The sequence below is a fragment of the Lissotriton vulgaris genome, chromosome 1_1 (assembly GCF_964263255.1).
Source record: "Lissotriton vulgaris chromosome 1_1, aLisVul1.2, whole genome shotgun sequence".
Taxonomy (NCBI): Eukaryota; Metazoa; Chordata; class Amphibia; order Caudata; family Salamandridae; genus Lissotriton; species Lissotriton vulgaris.
The window spans coordinates 1,075,614,290-1,075,627,079 of record NC_141685.1 but is presented as its reverse complement, the minus strand read 5'-3'; the positions used below and the strand labels follow the sequence as shown (position 1 = coordinate 1,075,627,079).

The window sequence follows — 12,790 nt, the reverse complement described above, 5'->3', positions numbered from 1 at the left end:
TGTTGGTAATTGCGATTCCCCCGGACACGTCGCGAAAGAGAAAAGCAAATTCTGACATTCAATGACCACCAACACATCCAAAAATAATATGTAAAAACATCCATTCTGAATATTGCCAGATGTACATTAATATATACCTACTTCTTTCAAAGGATGTTTAAACTCATACTTTTGTACTAGGTTTCTTTAAAAACTATCTTTAAGACCTATTTTCTGTTTTCACGGTTATTCGGGACGTTTCAGTGACAGCGGTCGCCCATAGGTAGTTATAGTTAGGACCAAAGTTTCCATAGGAAATGCATTTTTGTTTTGCCAATAACTTTGGTACCGCTTGACGAATCTTCACCAAATTTTCAAAAAACTTTCCCTTTTTGGTTCAGCTGCTGGTTTAAAAGTCGCAGGGTGACCCGTCAAACAGGAGCCGAGAAAAAAAGGTGGCCCCAAAACACGATTTCTCCATGTTAAATCAATGCGGAATTTTCTTTTTTTGAAGACGACTACAGCCGAACCGATGAACGGAAATAATCCAAATTTGGCAGAAAGCTAGATGTTGGTCCCTAAAGGTTGCTTTTTGTGATTTGGTGTAAATCCGTTCAGTAGTTGCAGAAATATTTAAGTTTTAGAAATATAGATATCTGGTAGCCCAAAAAACGATTGAAATTCTACAGAAATTTGATTGGATGCCAACGCATCCACCAGGAAGTGTTGGCAGCCTTTTTGAACCCACAAACATTTTTTTTTTAAAGAAAAGGGGGCAGGGTATCTAAACTCTGCCCTCAAGCCCTCCTGGAGTAGTCCCACTGGGAACCCCCAGGGCCCCAATTTTTTTTTAACTTTTCTTCAGGGTCCACGGATCCGGCCAGTTAAAAAAAAAAAAGCCTTCGTTCATTATTTGGGCCAGGTCCTGGGGCATTTTATTTATAATGCAGGGCGGACACATAGGCCCCCCCTCCTGTGGCTCAATATTGCCCCGGGACCACGAACTTCCCAGGGCTTCTTTAATTAAACTAAATGAGAGCCATACTGTCCTCCCCCCCTGCCTGGGGACCACCATATCCCCAGGGCTTATAGTATTATAAATGGGGGACTTTTAGACCCACGAAGTGCCAGGGACCTCTCCAGGGCTTCTTCCATAACCAAAGTGGGGGCCACACAAACCCCCCCTTCAGCCCCAGAGGACGCCACATCCCCAGTACCTTCAATTTACATAATGCAGAGGCCACATGACCCCCCCAAATCCCGGGGACCGCCACCTCCTTGGAGCTTCATCTATAAACAAAGTGTGGACACCATTGCAGCTCCTAGGGGCTTTCAATTTACATAATTAAGGGGGGTGGCGAGGACTGTCCCGCAGGCCCAGTGAAGCTCTCCTAGTACTTTCTGTAAGTCCTACACAGCGGAATTCCTGAAAGCTGGTAAGAGGCCCGCCCCCTTTCTCCACCACTTTGCAAATGCCATTACGACTTAAAAAACAATAGAAATTCACTGAAAAAAATAAAGGTTACAGGGACGTTATAGTTAGGAAATGGAATTTAAAAAAACTTACAAATTCACTGAAAAACGGCAAAGGTTATAGGGACATTATAGTTAGGCTCAGGTTCCACTTGTACACTTGTGATATCATCAGTGATGCCACTGACCATGTCATGAGTGATGTAATATGTGAGGTTATAAGCACTGCATTACGGGTGCGCAAGTTATAGTTAGCTCAACTAACTATAACTGCTGAGCCTAACTATAAAGTCCCTATAACCTTTGGTTTATATATATATATATATATATATATATATATATATATATATATATATATTACCTACTGGCGGTCGCCAGTAGGTAGTTATAGTTAGGATAATTTTCAATGTTAAATCTCAACATTCTATTTTGAATAACTTTGGCGCCGGTTGACGAATCTGCCTGAAATTTTCAGGAAAATGGTCTCATGGCGGTCCGGTCCTTCCCTGAAAGTTTGGGGGGGATTCGTCAAGCGGGGGCCGAGATAAAAGGGGGGTCCCAAAACGCGTTTTCCCCATGTTAATTTCCATAGGGCGGTCGATTTCACTTTTAGCTCGAACGGCTGAATGGATTTCCACCAAACTTGGCAAAATTGTAGGGACTGGTAGCCCGATGTGCCTTTGCTATGTCTCAAGATATGTGCTTCAGTGGATTTTGAGAAATTAACGTTCAAAAAAATATATATATCTATAGGCGCTCTCCGGTGCGCGCACCGGTGAGCGCTCCCGGCGCGACACGCGACTTGCGCGCAGAAAGCTGATTGGCTCTCAGTTGTCTGTAAACATTCTAAACAGTCCGGAGCGGCCGCCATCTTGTCTATCGGTAAAATCTAGTCATAAGAGGTGGCAAAAACAAAGGGTGGAATTGACCATAAGGGGGCAGGGTAGACCCCCCCTGACCCCCTAGGTTTGATATGGGGGCCATTAAAGGGTCCCGCGGGGCCTCCCAAAATTTTTTTTTTTTTTCGATTTTCGCGGGGGGAGCGCCTGGTGCGCGCACCGGGGAGCGTATCGAGGAGGGTACTATGGAAAAATAATCACTTCAAAAAATTGTATGTTTATTAATTGTTTTTTTTACATTTTTTTATTTTATGTAAGTACCTAAATGTAGGTACTAATGAAGAGACTTAAATTTAATGTTCACCATCTTCTTTGTAGACATCTTGCATGTTGTTATTGTATGTTTTTGTGGTATATGGAATTCATAACATAGTCTGTCTGGAAAGGAGAAACAGATCTTTTAAGCACTCCCTGAGAATTTCTAGGGGATCATGAGTAGTCTATCCTGCTCACTTATGAAAATGAGGTGTAAATCTTGTGTCTCGGTAGGATCGAGACACAAGAGGTGGCCAAAACAAAGGGGGAAATGACCATAATGGGGCAGAGTAGACCCCCCTTGACCCCCTAGGTTTGATGTGGGGGCCATAAAAGGGCCCCACGGGGCAAAAAAAAAAAAATATTTTTTTTTTGATTTTCGCGGGGGGAGCGCCCGGTACGCGCACTGGGGAGCGTACCGGGGAGCATACCATGGGGAAAAAGAATGACAGTTTTAAAAGTAGCTGATTAGAAAAAAAAATGTTTAGTTGTTTTTTTTATACATACACATACATATATATAAATGCATATGCACATATATATATATGCATATATGTCTATATGTGTGCGTGTAGAGAGAGGTAGAGAGGTAGAGGTGTAGAGGTAGAGAGGTAGAGAGGTAGAGAGTAGAGAGTGAGTAATAGAGAGTAGAGAGTGAGTAGCAGAGTGAGTAGTAGAGAGTAGTAGAGTGAATAGTAGAGTGAGTAGTAGAGAGTAGTAGAGAGTGAGTAGTAGAGACTGAGTAGTAGAGAGTAGTAGAGAGTAAGTAGTAGAGTGAGTAGTAGAGAGCAGTAGAGAGTGAGTAGTAGAGAGTGGGAGAGAGTAAGTAGTAGAGAGTAGTGGAGAATATTCCAAAGTTTGGCACAGCACCACTTTCACAATGAGTCCAATCAAATCATATCACTTAGAGTACTTATTGAAGCGCTGATTCTTGGTGTATATTCAAATGCTTTTATTTTCCTTAAGTTTATGTACCACAGCCAGCCGAAACGTTTCGTTCTGTACAACAGAACTTCTTCAGGGCGTTCTTATTTCCTTCAAGTTATGTCGGTATCCCGTTGTCATATAACTAGATATTTCTTCCAAATGTTAGACGAGACATAAGTATATTCTTATTAAAAGTGACTAGGTATCAATTTTACCCACACAATTCGGGCAGACTTGAGTAATTTATAGCATCCTCAAAGTCAGTCTTTCAAAAATTCCAAAGTATAGGACATGATAATCCAAATCCAAATGTTTCTCAAGAAAAGTCATTTACAATCGTTTGGAATATCGGTGTTTGGGCAGATATGATCCAGGGACCCCCAGTATGCAAGGGGAATTAGTCCCCCCTCTGCAAAGGCGCCAGTGGCCTGCATTGCAGAGAGGTGTAACAAGGGTGTGGCCTCATTACACTTCTCTGCAATGCAGCTCCCTCGCGCATACTGGAGGCTCCTGGTGGACTAGTTGACCCCAGGGACCCCCAGTATGCAAGGGGAATTAGTTCCCCCTCTGCAAACGCGGCAGTGGGCTGCGTTGCAGAGAGGTGTAACAAGGGGCATAGTCTCATTACACCTCTGCAATGCAGCCCCAGGCGCATACTGGAGGTTCCAGGTGGGCTAATTGGCCCCCAGGGGCCCCCAGTATGCAAGGGGAATTAGTTTCCCCTCTTCAAACATGCACGGGGGCTGCGTTGCAGAGAGGTGTAAAAAGGGTTGTGGCTTCATTACACCTCTCTGCAATGCAGTCCCCTGGCGCATACTGGAGATTCCTGGTGGGCTTTCAGGTCTTATATAGTTAGGAATTAGCATTAAAAAAACCTTTGAAATTCACTGAAAAAACCACAGGTTTCACACCAGTTATAGTTAGGAATTAGCATTTAAAAAACCTTTGAAATTCACTGAAAAAACCATAGGTTTCACACCAGTTATAGTTAGGAATTAGCATTTAAAAAACCTATTAAATTCACTGACAAAACCAGTTATAGTTAGCTGGAAATTTTACTGATATAAAACCAATGAAATTCCACGTTATAGTTAGTTGGACTCACTATAACTTGCGCGTGCAATGCACTGCTGATGACGTCACATATTACATCACTCATGACATGGTCAGTGACATCACTCATGACATCACTGATGACACCATCCTTGTGACATAGTGACAGACCTCCTTTCACTGTAATGTAACCCTTGAAACACATATTCAAAAATAGAAACTGACATTTAAAAAAAAATTGAGATACCCATATCAGTTACAACAAGCAATTCAGTAATTCCACCATCTATATGCACATCCAGTCATTCACCAACAGTTCTATATAGTCACTCATACATATACTCACTCATCATATGAAGTGATACACCTATACATCCTGTTACACACCGACAGTCATCCAAAAGTTACTCACACACATACTCACACGTGCAAATAAACTATTGAACATCCATTTATTTGAATATAGAGTAATACACACACTTCCACCTTACTTGTATTGAAAATTACACATATTTATTCTCTTAAACAATCACTTATAGAAACACATACTTATTTAAACAGGAACTCTTACAATCTCTTACTCTCACATATACTCACTTATATACATCAATATTCACATATACTAGATTAAAACATATGTAGTTACTGATAAAGATACTAGTGAGACAGTCATTCACTCACTAACAAACACATATACACACTCATCCACCCATACAGTCCTGCACATATGCTGTCTTCAAAACACATACAAACAGAGAGTCAGTCACTCATGCATCTATGTGCTAAGTAATACCCCCACCAAACCATACAGACACTCATACTGATACTAAGAGAAACATCTAATAACCCATATACATACGCATGTAGCTACTTACCAACACATGTAGCCACTTATACACAAAGTGAAACACTAATATATATATTTAAACATTTAAACATTACTCACTAATATTTATTTTTCAGAAAGACACATATTCACTGGATGGTGTCATCAGTGATGTCATGAGTGATGTCACTGACCATGTCATGAGTGATGTAATATGTGACGTCATCAGCAGTGCATTGCACGCGCAAGTTATAGTGAGTCCAACTAACTATAACGTGGAATTTCATTGGTTTTATATCAGTAAAATTTCCAGCTAACTATAACTGGTTTTGTCAGTGAATTTAATAGGTTTTTTAAATGCTAATTCCTAACTATAACTGGTGTGAAACCTATGGTTTTTTCAGTGAATTTCAAAGGTTTTTTAAATGCTAATTCCTAACTATAACTGGTGTGAAACCTGTGGTTTTTTCAGTGATATATATATATATATATATATATATATGTATATAGGGGTCTCATTTAGAATTCACTTGATTGTATTGCGGCACCCTTGACACACTGAAATTAAATAAAATTAAAAAACTCTGCTGCATCCATTACCGGATTTGGTGTCCGTTCTTCTCCTGGGGAGTGCTGGCTTGTGCGGTGCGCTGTGGGTGCGTCAGCGTATATATATATATATATATATATATATATATATATATATATATATATATATATATATATACATCTTAACTGCACTTACTTACCTTGCATGGTGAAGGCTCATACGTGGTAAAGGCATGGGTGGCAAAGGCATGTGTGGCGTGATAAATGATGCATGGTAAAGGCTGATTCTCTCCATTATGTTGATGCCCCCTCAACCCCTACGATTCCCCCTGCCCCCTCCAACCTCCTGTCCACCACATAAAAATTAAACAAAGCCAAATAGCAGTTGCATACCTGAGAGCAATTTAGCTTGATCAATGTTTTTTTAAACATATTGCACAGCATCGTTTAGAGAGAAAAAAAAGCGCTATGACGCGGTCAATGCTGGCTGCCTAATAGCACCTTTTTTATTTACTTTAAGTTTGCACTCCTGTGCAGCATGTCTAATAAAACATTGGAAAAGCCAATACATTTCTCAGATGGGCAAAACCTATTGCCTTTGCCAATGCTTAATACTTTACTAATGTATGCTCCAACAGGTTCGAACTGGGCAGCAATTGGTACCCCATTAGCGAATGAAATAGCTAAAAATGGCCCACATTTGCAAATTATGGCAGTTTTGAAAGACATGCTGTATTTGTGTTTTACATGGTGGCACCCCACAGGTAGCTACTTGATAAGTTACTTTTGCTGCTAATTATTACATAGTATTTTTAAAGTTGTATTTTAGTCTTTTTATGGGATGCTTCTAACTGATATAGCATGTTTTGCACAGATCATGCATTGCACGTAGGCGCTTGAGCACCCAATCGCACTGTGACACTTTAAATATAAGAATTACCAGAACCTGCCATTTACCAGTTGTTGGCTCCCTGGTCTGTCATGGCATGTCTCGATTGTGTGTAGGGGACTCATTTAGAATTCACTTGATTGTACGGATTGTCAGCGCTCACCATCTTTGGGCGGTTGACAGTCTAGGTGTCCTAATTCCTGCACTGTTTTTGGGTAACCTGAAGGCTACTTTAGAAGTGTCCCGGCGCAGACGTGCTACTGGCGCGCCAAATCAAGCTTGTCTGTGTCCGTCCACACTTGGATGCCACCAGGAACACTGCATTTTTAGGTCTCGCTGAGCCAGCGCATGCGCTGCTCTGCAAGAAATTTAGTGAGTGGCTTTTTAAGTCCACGATGGCGTGCACGTGCACAGCTGCCATCTGGGTTTCTGTAATGGCTCCTCTGCTCGCACTACCCCCTCCCTCCTGGTCAGCTTCATTCATGCTCCTCTGTTTGCACAACAAGGGGTGGTGATGGACAGAGTTTCTGAATTAAGCAGAATACTCTCACCCAGTCAAGAGATCAGGGCTAGATCCAACACCGTTTTTTAGCTCACTTCACCATCCCAGCTCAGAACCTGGCCATATGCAAATTAGTCTGCTCCTGTCCCAGTGCATGATGGGAACAGGGCAAACCAAACTACCAAGCCAATTCTTTCACTGGGAAGGAAACAAGCTTCCGGGGACCGGTTTCTGGCATTACAGCCGTCTTCGGCCCAGCTTGCTTGAATCCTGATGGTGCAATGAGCAAGGGACTCACATCAGAGTATACCCTTCCACGCTTGTGGTGGACAAAATAATTAAACAACAAGGGGTGGTGATGGACAGAGTTTCTGAATTAAGCAGAATACTCTCACCCAGTCAAGAGATCAGGGCTAGATCCAACACCGTTTTTAGCTCACTTCACCATCCCAGCTCAGAACCTGGCCATATGCTCTGTTTGCACTACCCCCTCCCTTCTCGTCAGCTTCATTCAGGCTCATCTGCTTGCACTACACCCCCTCCCTTCTCCCCCTCCCTTCTCGTCAGCTTCATTTTTTGTTTGTTTTAGGTCCTGTGAATCATGCTCCTCTGCTCACACTACCCCCTCCCCCTCCCCCTCCCTTCTCCCCATCCGTTTTTGTCAGTTTCATTTTCTGACAGAGTAGGCAGCATGGGAGCCAACTGTGGCTTCTTCCGTCTGAAAGACTCTACAGTGTAATGATTGAGTGGCTCCCTCATTACCCAGTGGCCCTGTGTCATGTTTTGCCTACTCCAGCAGATGGCAATCAGGGTCCTCTAGTAGAGCTTGTCGAAATCTGAAGGGAAGGGGATTCTTCAGTGCAACTGTGCAAATCAAAGCTTTTACTCGCCTCTGAACAGTTGCCAGTGGAAGGCTGCTGCACAACATCCATGCATGTGTTAATGTTTCAAGCCAGACCATGCGTCCTTTGATCAGTCACCTTTCTGAATTCAGAGGTCTCCCCTGAGATAGCGCACACTTTTTGATCTTTAATGTCTATTAGAAAGCCATTGTGCTGATTTTTAAATGTTTCGACAGCGGAGACGTTTTTAATAAAGTTCCCTTTCTTTCGGTCCAGAGTAAACGTCTGAAAGCGTTTTTTAAGGTCGGGCAAAGTTTGAACTCCTGTGCTCTGGGTAACGTTTGGAATTGACCTTCGCGCTGCTACGGTCATGTATTTACGATAAGCTGTTTTGTACGTAATGGTATTGGAATCTTTTTTGTCTGTTTGCTGCATCGCGGATAGTTGTTTATTCTGGGCCTCACAGATGTCTTTACACCTCACCTGTAGGGCTTCATTCCTTTTTTTAACATGCCGATTGGGGTCTAATACATATTTCATCTCTAAGGCTAGTGAAACAGTTGGTTCAACGTCACTTTCAGAGGTTGTTGATAAGCATTTGCCGTCTTCTTTACTAACCATGATTCCTGCACATAAAAAAAACTTTCGCCAGTCTTTATATGAGAGGTGGATCAGGCTTTTTTATTTAATGCGTATTTGCTACAAACATGTATCCCAAAATAATGCTCTGATTTACGTGCGGTAATGTAGGTAACACATTAACTTATGCTCCTCAATAAACATATTGCGTAGGAGGTTTTAATGGGATTGGAAGATTCATCATTATTTCATTCATGCTAACAGTGTTATTTTGCATTTTTATTGTACCAAAACAGGCATAGGCAAACTCACAAAAGGGATGTGTGCAAACTATGCTTTGTGTGCACAAAGAGAATTGTGCACAGATTTTTGCCATGTGAATAATGGGCCTATCACGATGGGCCTTGCTTTGCCGATGGCTCAAATGAAGGTATGTCCCTTATACACAGATGCTTTCAGCTCGCGCTGAATACTGCAGGGTAAGGAATAATGCAGAGGGCGCACCATGTCATAGTGCTTGTATTTTACCTAGTGCGAAGTCAAGAATATTTGTACAGAATTTCATTTACAGTGGGTTGGTAAGGCAATGGTTGGGAGATGCACTCCCTGACCCACTTGGATAGAGGCCTGGGGCAGGTGAATATCACTGAATATACTGAAGAAGCACACATACCAGCAACTGCTGGTAAAGCCTCTAAAGAAAGGACTTAGCGAACACCCTGGTAAAATGCATGCTCACCTATCCGGATAAGCTAAGTACTATTGTCGTCTACTGTTAACTTAATGCTTGTAGTTCCAGGCAGCTTGCAGGAGGTTTGGTTGAATTGGTGTCATCTGGGATCATTATTAGCTTTAAAGCTGTAAATAATGGCCTCCAGTTCACGCAGATCAAGAGTACAGATACAAATTATGTCAACTTTGCTTGTATAACCATATCTAAGGAGAAGGAAAGTTACTTACGGTCTTTTAAACAAGTCTCCAAATAACCAACATGAAATCAAACTTTTCCGCAAGTTCTTTTGTCCTACTCTCTCTCTAAATCTTAAACCTCTGTGTGCATGCTTGCCTTTCTGATGGTTAACCCATTTCACATGCTCAATGACTAAAGTAATCAGTATTAATAATAAGATACAAAATACGTTCTTATACCACTATTCTTTATAGTGGCATGAAGCGTCCCTCAAGGATCCTCGCTGAGCCCCACCCTCTTCAACGTCTACATGAGCCCCCTCGCGGCCATCGCACGCCAACACAACCTCAACACAACCTCAACATCATCTCCTAAGCCGACGATACCCAGCTGATCCTCTCCCTGACCAACGACCCCGCCGCCGCCAGAACCAACCTTCACGAAGGGATGAAAGATGTAGCCGAGTGGATGACGACCAGCCGCCCGAAACTGAACTCAGACAAGACGGAGGTCCTCATCCTAGGCTCCTCGCCCTCCGCCTGGGATGACTCCTGGTGGCCCCCCGCCCTGGGCACCGCACCCAAACTGACGGACCACGCACGCAACCTGGGCTTCATCCTGGACTCCTCCCTCTCCATGACCAGACAAGTCAACGCTGTCTCCTCGTCGTGCTTCAACATCCTGCGCATGCTACGGAAGATCTTCCGGTGGATCCCCACCGAGACCAGGAAGACTGTCACCCAGGCCCTCGTCACCAGCCGACTGGACTACGGCAACGCCCTCTACGCCGGAACCACCGCCAAGCTCCAGAAGAGACTCCAGCGGATCCAGAACGCCTCAGCCAGACTCATCCTCGACATCCCACGAAACAGCCACATCTCCGGACATCTGAGAGACCTGCATTGGCTCCCCGTCAACAAAAGAATCACCTTCCGTCTCCTCACCCACGCACACAAAGCCCTACACGATCAAGGCCCGAGCTACCTCAACAACCACATCAACTTCTACGCTCCCAAACGCCACCTCCGATCAGCCAGCCACGCCTTCGCCGCCGTCCCCCGCATCCGAAGAGCAACAACAGGAGGAAGATCCTTCTCCTACCTGGCCGCCAAGACCTGGAACTCCCTCCCTCCCGACCTGCGCCTGACCCAAGATCACCTCTCCTTCAGGAAGAAGCTCAAGACCTGGCTGTTCGAGCAGTAACGCCCCCCGCCCCCCCCAACCCAAGCGCCTTGAGACCCTACGGGTAAGTAGTGCGCTCTATAAATGTCTTTGATTGATTGATTGATTGAACATTTGAGCTCAGCTTATAAATTTTTGCAAGCGGTAGTGACATTGCCCCCCCCCATCAAATGGTTTGTTTTTAAAATATAACATTGCAATTGTGTGTCTATTACCTCTGTTTGATCATTCATCTAGCCCAAACAGATAACCTACTTTAAACAAGCATTGGCATAGCCAATAGGTCTCGCTATTGGGACCTTATAAGTATTTAGTTATGCAGCACAATATCCTTTGTGCAACAACATCAACTGTTGCATGGTTAAGCACTTATAAGGTCCCAAAGGCGAGAGCTATTGACTATGCCAATGCTTGTATATGAATGTTATGAACATTCTTGTCTATTGTACACAAACGATAACTGATAAAAGGAGATCAACCACTAGCCCACTGTGTCTCTGGATCAGGAAGGCCCTCTCAGGAAAAGCGCAAATCTTCTTTATAATACTACTGGACAATGACCTACTATAAGGGATAGTAGCGCTTCGTCAGAAATTCCTAGGTACTCTACCTTACAGCTACACAGCCTTTATATGAATGCTCGCTCCATCACCCAACATGCTTCTGGACTCTGGGACCTTTAGGACTCAGACAACCTGACATATGTCATTATAGGAACGTGGCTCCATCCTGCAGCTTTTCCGTGCATCGCTATAGCATTCCCCTCTGATTACAGTTTAATTAGACTGGATAGACAGTCATAAACTGAGGGGGGGGTTGCCTCTCCAAACCCAATAAAAACCACACTCTTAGACTCATGTTCTGCCAATTGGATAGAGAGGGTTATTTTTAAATTGAAAACTGTGTCAAATCAACTTGGAGTGGGCATTAGTCTATTGGCCACTAGGTGTAAGGAAAGACTTTAGCACCAAGCTGATGGAATGGCTTGCCCTCATATTTTAGCTGCAGAAAATTTCCTGTTGCTAGGCGATTTTAATTATCACACAGAAATGAGCTCTAATTCTGACAAAATACGTCTGCTTTTGGATCTGGAGTCATTGGGACTCTACTAAAAAGTGAAAGGCCTGACTCACAATGCAGGACATATGCGGGACCTAGTATTCTCTAATGCACACAATTTAGAGGTAGATCCTCCCGTTGCTCATGTGTGGACAGATCACTCTACCATTAGCATTCATTTTTACATTGAGAAACCCAGAGATTCTAATGTAAGAGCTCCAAGACTCATTAGAACATGGATGAAAGTAGTACCCTCTGTATTTATTCCAGCCTTCATACCTCTTTTGAAGGATTACAGAGACATTAATATAGCCTTAAAAGACTCAGAGGGAGCTTTTATGAAAACTTTACACATCATTGTCCCTTCTAAATTTAGCAAATCTAAACCTAAGAACCTGGCCTCACTCTGGTACTCCAAATCCCTAAAAAGGAAAAAAAACAGCTTGCCGAAAAGCTTGAGCGAAATGTTAATGAAAAATGACCTTAATGATTAAGTCATTTTAATTTGATCCCATTTCAAAGTGTCGCTTTTAGAGCAGCAGGCCTTTTGATCCTAGTGACCAGTAGATACTGTGCCATATTTAAAACTGAAAAATAGTATTTTTTTAAAATGGGAGAAATGTAAAGTGAAAAAAAGGTTTTCATAAAATAATTAAGTACTAAGCCCAATACCTCTTAATGTTTTATGAAGCATGTTCACTTTAAACTCCTCTCATTTAAAAACGTGTCCTGTGCCACGAGTACATAGGACACAGTCTCTCAGTCACCAGTACGCATATAGCCCATTCATACGCACACATGTTCATACATCCCCAAAGACCACGCTCTCATTGACACACATGGCAGCCCTGTCATAGTGCCCCTTG

General features: G+C 42.9%; 1 pseudogene; it reads right to left on the bottom strand.

Annotated features, from left to right (window-relative positions):
- Positions 1–8,019: 8,019 nt before the first annotated feature.
- Positions 8,020–8,815, bottom strand: LOC147748598 (inhibitory synaptic factor 2A pseudogene; annotated as a pseudogene).
- Between the last annotated feature and the right edge of the window lie 3,975 nt (positions 8,816–12,790).